The sequence below is a fragment of the Python bivittatus genome, unplaced genomic scaffold (assembly GCF_059951505.1).
Source record: "Python bivittatus isolate LINGU-HERP-01145 unplaced genomic scaffold, Pbiv_v1 ctg000480_np1212, whole genome shotgun sequence".
Classification (NCBI taxonomy): domain Eukaryota; kingdom Metazoa; phylum Chordata; class Lepidosauria; order Squamata; family Pythonidae; genus Python; species Python bivittatus.
In genome coordinates this window covers 29519724-29526198 of record NW_028277075.1, presented here as the reverse complement: position 1 = coordinate 29526198, position 6475 = coordinate 29519724, and positions in this window count along the sequence as shown.

Here is a 6475-nt window from a genome sequence, read left to right as displayed (position 1 = left end):
ATTTTTATATACACACACATACACACATACACATATATATGAAGCTGGCTTGGGGATTTACATACCCTTGAAGACCATTGGAATTGGTCAATTGGTCAAGAATGCAGTAGCCCAGATAGTTAGGGACATTGTTTATTATGCCAGCATTATGACTCTTCTGTGAGCTACAGACTAGGTGCAATTCAAGGTGCTGGTGATGCCCTACCTGGCATAGGACTGAGTTGGACCACCTGCTCCTGAGGGTATCTGCCCATCCCACACATCCTGAAGGAGAAGGTATGCTCTGAGTTCCTTCACTGAAACAATGTCATCTTATGAGGCCCAGGAGGTCCCCTGCCCTTTGGAACTATCTTTCGTCAGACATAAGGTTGGCCCCAACTCTTCAGGCCTTTAGGAAGGAAGAGCAGTTAAGACCTGGCTCTTTCTCCAAGCTCTGGGTTCAGGTTGAGTTGAATCCACAATGAATAAGTGAGAAGTTTTCAATTCTCTTTGCCCTTTCATTGTTTAGTATGTTTTAATTTGTTGTTTTGTATTAATTATGGGCTTCTTTTTGTACATCACCCAGAGTTACATGGTTTGATTTGGGCAGCCAGGTAAATGCATAAATCAGTAAATGACCACAAGTATGCCACACATTAGCTCCATACATTTCTAAGGAGAATCCGTGCTTATTTAATTTTAAAAAGTTAAATCTTTAAATGGAGCTGGAACATCTTGGAAAGTTGCTTGGATACCTATCCAGCTGAATATAAAAAGGCTAATCAGAAATTATTTTTCCCTTTATTTTCTCTAATGAAAGCTGCTTGTGCCTCTCAAACTTCCAACTGATAGGAATCCTACTTAAGGAACATGCTATCCAGTCTTTTACATGAAAAATGCCTTTACTAGTGCCAGTTTTGTGCATCTTTTTAAAACAACAAATTACAGGTAAGTGTGGAAGTTGGGGAGATAAACTTGTGAATGAATATGTGCAAAATGACCTGGATCAGGAGGAAATAGATGGTTTTGTCCATCTCTAGTGGCCTTTCCAAGTACAGATCACAATCTTAGGAAGCAGTTGTATACAGCACTTTTTCCCCACCTGTTGCCCTATAATGTTGGACTCCCATGCTTTTGGCGAAAGACTATTATGGGAGTTGGAGAGCAAGATAACAGGGAATTACAGGATTGAAGCAGGCAGGTGTGGACTGAAGACTGAAGATTCCTTTTAGTGACTGATCCAGACTATTTGGAGCTATTAGAGCAGTGTCTCTCAACCTTAGCAACTTTAAGATGTGTGGACTGCAACTCCCAGAATTCCTCAGCCAGAATGCTGGCTTGGGAATTTTGGGAGTTGCAGTCCACACATCTTAAAGTTGTCAACTTCGAAAAACACTGTATTAGAGCATTCTGCAGCAGCAGTTTGACAATACAGTAACTCCCTTCTTATGACTACTTATGACTGCCAAACCAACACTGGAAAGGAACTCATTCACTGACAGCAAAACAGATTGCAATTGCACACTTTTGGGGGCTTTTGTAATCTAATTGTCCATCTGCTTTTGGACTGCTTTTTCTTTGGCTCAAATTGGCTAGCTGTGAATATATGTATTAAACTTACATTTTTTAAATAAAATGACTTTTTCTTTATAGGTCAAGCTAAGATATATTACAAAGAATAGCTCCTGGCCCCCCAAAAAACTTATTTTAACTGAAGAAGTTTCCCTTGCTTTAACTTTAAAGCTGTGCAATTGTAGTGCAGCTTGGCAGGATTAAGCTTTTGACTTGATTAGCTTGCCTGTTATTCTCTGCAGCCACAAGATGGAGTTCTTCCCCCACCCCCACGCCCCACAAAAAAGTGAGGTGTTGCTTGTTTTCTGCCTACACTTCTGCTCCATATGCAGGAGCAAATATAATGCATAACAGTCTTGGGTGATCCTTGATATCTGGCCAGATTTAACCTAGAGCCTAACTTATTGCTGTCTTTCTTATGTCCATGTGAATCTTAGTTTAGGGGGGAAATGTGTTAATTAAGCAAGCCCAAACTTCTCTGTTTGTTACACTGCATTTCCTCCACAAAATAATGCCACCGTGATGGATGTGTGGCTCCTTCTTTGCTGGTCTTTCAAATGCCGATTTGATTTGATTTGATTTGATTTGATTTGATTTGATTTGAAGTTGCCCTCTTTTTCTCCTTTTGTATTGTGGAAATGCTATTTGTGTTTTTATTTTTGTATTTTTTTTCTATATGAAATGCCGAGAGTCATTTTGACTGCAGTGGCGTAGAATTATGTTAAATAAATAAAAGAAGCCATTAACTGTGTAAAGACCTACATTTGTGTTTAAAGGGTATGATTATTCAGGTTACCTGTTAGGTCGTCACCATGTAACTGAAACCATTGTCCCTACTTTTTAAGAGGTTATTTCTATCTTGGAAAATTTTAAAATAACTTTGAGAAGAACCCATTTTTGTAGTCCTTAACTGCTTCTAAGCCTGGGAAAGAAATAACTGTGGAGTCCTTGGGGTTCTCTGAGCTTGGTTGTTTTCTTGTAGACGTTTTGTTACCCATCTAGGTAATATCTTCAGTGCTAGCAGGAAGCAGGGTTTACTCTCTACTTATAAACAGTAACTTGCCCTGTCTGTTGGTGGGGGTGTTGCTTCTTCCTTGGTAGTTCCTAGATTAGGCTGTTGTTTACTACTTGATTGTCTGTCAGAGCTGGTAGTTTCTTGATTAGGGTATTGTTTACTGCTTGATTGTATGTTTGGTGTTAATCCTGGTGTTAATCCCTGCTTATCTGAGTGTTGATTGCTGGCGAGTCAGTGTTCTGATCTTTTCATTTCCTTTTTATTGTCTCTTTTGAACAGTGTGCAAGTGTTGTTTATCTCTGTGTGCCTGTTGATGACTGAAAGGAATAATAAAATTACAGTGTACTAAATAAAGTTCCCCACCATATTGAGCCCATTAACCAGACCAAATAAAGCTTAATACTGTTCCTGAAAGATGTTTAGATATAACATGCTTATAATGGGGAGATGCAGCATGTTTATAAAGATGAGTCACTGAAGATATATCTGTACCCATCTTACTGATAATCTCTTACTCTAAAGCAGTGTTTCTCAGCCTTGGGACCTTTAAGATGTGTGGACTTCAACTCCCAGAATTCCCCAGCCAGCATACTGGAAGTTAAAGTCCACCCATCTTAAAGTTCCCAGTGTTGAGAAACACTGCTCTAAAGTGCCAAGGAGATAGCCTTGAGGGAAATATTCAGAAGCCATTACTAAAAGAAAAAGGGCAGAAACATTTCTTGAGCCATGGGAAGTGTCAGGAAGAGACTCAGGCAGACTCCTTCCTGACTCCCTGGATTATAAGAGGGAGGGGAGGAAAAACACAGGCTTGCAAGTTTCTGTTATCTCAATGAAGCTTAGTTCTAATCTTCCCATGGAGTTGGTTTTCTTATATGGACAACCTCGAAGAGTTGACACTTATATTGAGGGTATCCTTACTGTATCTCGGAGATCATAATGGGACACAAAGTGCTTCCTCCAATCTGGAATCTTTCAATCTTACATCACTTTCAGTTACTACAATCCTTATCATCCTAAGAAGCATGGGCATTGGGAATGAGTAGTATTCTTGCTTGGCATAATAGTTATGTAATTACATCATTTTCATCCCATTGTAGAGGCCGTATTTAATATAAGAGTAATAAGATTGTTTCTGCTAGAAGACTTTAATTCTTTTCAGTTACAACCTAACTAAATGAACCTAGTAACCAGATAGTTTGCTAGGAAGCTTAGCAAGGCTTGATTTAAAACCTGGTTTCATAAACACATTCCACTTTTCAAGGAGGTTTAGCTGTTAACTCATCTATTCACTCTCTTCAGATTTTGGTGTCCTGTAAACTGTGAGAGCGTCACCACCGGGTTATCATGCCAGTACAGGTTGAGGGATGTATTACACTTACACTTCAGAGACCTGCAATTCTGGGGTGATCAATTGGGATCAATAAGTACAAAAGTGCAGGTCATGATACAAGTAAATATATGTCTGATTCTAGAACTAAAAGGAGTAAATCCAAAGGGTAGACATTGCAGGAGATTTTCAGATCATTCTAACTAAAACAGGTGTCCTTTTTTGGACTTTTCTCCAACCTGATTTAGAAGAGTGGAAGCCTACTGGATACCTGTAGGTAGTGGACAAGATGACTTTCTGCCAAGGATTATGCTAATGTTGGAAGAAAAAGTTATCTTACCAAGTCCGTTTCTGAGCTGGGAGTAAAGACACTACGAATTGCATGAAGTTAGGAGATTTATTCTTCACCCAAGAGCAGAAGCAATGACAGCAAGCAGTTAGGTGGGCGGCCGCACTGGACCCCCACCATACAACATATTATATACCTTTCATTACATTCAGACCTACATTAAGATGTCATGATCCTCTGATCCAATCAAAGCCAGTTACCTTGATCCATACTCCTCCCTTTACCCAGGACCCCTTTCTCTGGTCCTGATTAAGATTCTCCCTTCTTGTATGTAAACTAATTTCTATCACCTTGATTGTTTACAGTCATATGTAAAGTATCCTTTATCACTCTGCTTGTTCACCTGGCGCTGTCCTGATCTACATCCCTAAGAAACAAGGTCAGGACCACTTATCTCTCTTTGTGAAGGGTCATCTGAACAGGAAAGAACTATCAAGTCAAGATAGTTTATCTGCTCACATGAAGTGTCTTCTTTCCAGTCAGGAAGAAACAAACCATGAGAGCAATTATCACATCCTTGAGATATTGAGAAGTGTTGAAGGTCACACCCTTAAGAATGCAACCTTTTGATAATTTAAATAAGGTCAATTACTGTGAGGTCAACCATACATACAGGAAAGGGAATATTGGCATATTGCTGGGCCTGCTTTTACTTCATGTTACACAAGCAGGTAAAGGCAAGTGTTTAAAACATCTAAATGTCCAAATATCCAAAATGTCTACAAAATATCTAAAATGTCTATATACATATATATAAAATGCCTATATGTCCCAACCTTCTAACACTAACTAGAGGTCTTAGCAGGAAGGTAGAAAGGAACCAATGCTTGTCTTGGCTCAAACGAAAAGGTTACTCCCTGTGTGTCTTTTTTTTTTTAATGAATTCAGTTTGGCAACAGTTTTCAACTTGCTTTTTTTTTCTTTTTTTTTTTAAATATCACTATTGAATGCAGTTTGACTGCTTTTCAGTCTGGCCAGCTGCCACATCCATTAAGCAAAGAATCAAGAAGATGGCAACAGCATAGAAAGTAACAAGCATGTATGAGGATACAACTTTGAATACAGATGGTCCTCACTTAATGACCACTCATTCAGCAACCATTCAAATTTACAATGGTGCTAAACGAGTGATACTGACAACTGGTCCTTGAAGTTCTGGCTGTCACAGCATCCCTGCGGTCACGTGATCGCCATTTGCAACCTTCACTGCCAGCTTCCTACAAGCAAAGTCAATGGGGAAGTGGGCAGGAGGCCACAAAGGAGACTATGCTCTGGGGTATGCATCAGTATCAAGAATTGCTTCACATTTTAAAAAATAAGTGTGATGTGGAATTTACTGTAACCTGAAAATAATGTATGGATTAAAATTTTGCACATGGACTTGTAGTACATCTAAAGTTTGGGTTTCTCTTAACATAAGACTTTAAAATATAAGATGTTGTTTCTGTGGCAAATGTGTGCCTAATCGGTTATAAGAAAGACAGACTTTCTCAGATTAAACTCCTGCTAATTGTTCATCTGATTTATAAATGTTTCATATTGGCTACCTCTGAATATTGATTTGATTTTAATAATGGTTTTAAAAAGCCAAACTGATATAAGATCATCTGTATATATTAATCCAATGTTACTTCAAAAAAATCTTATTCAGTTTTTTACAGCTTGTAAATCACTGGTGTATTTCTTTTTTCGCCTTGGTTTCGCTTTCAAATAGCTGTTAATATGTGTGTGTGTGTGTGTGTATGTATATGTATATATTAACAGCTATTTGAATACATATATATATATATATATATATATACACATTCTATTTCTGGGACTGGCCTCCCACAGAAACACAGAAGCGCCAAACTAAGGACTTGAAAACCTCACCAAACAGGATAGTACGCTCTCACAATCCTGTCAGCATAACTGCTCTTTCCCCCCTATAATTAAAGAATAATCTATTCACAACCAGCTTTTGTTTTTTTTTAACACAGCCCATTTTGTCATTAAGAGGGCAACTAAAAAAAGAAGCCTCTTCAAAAGTAAAGCAATTTTCGGATTTTCTGTTTAATACGTTCTTTCATACATCTTAAATCACACAATCCTGAATATTTTTTCTATTTTTTTAAACTCTACTCATTGTCAGAATACAAGCATTTTGCTGAAATCTGCAGCTGAACCAAAGCTGGGGAGAAACACACGCAAACTATCACTTGCTTACCTATGCCATTTTCTGGTTTGTTTTTTA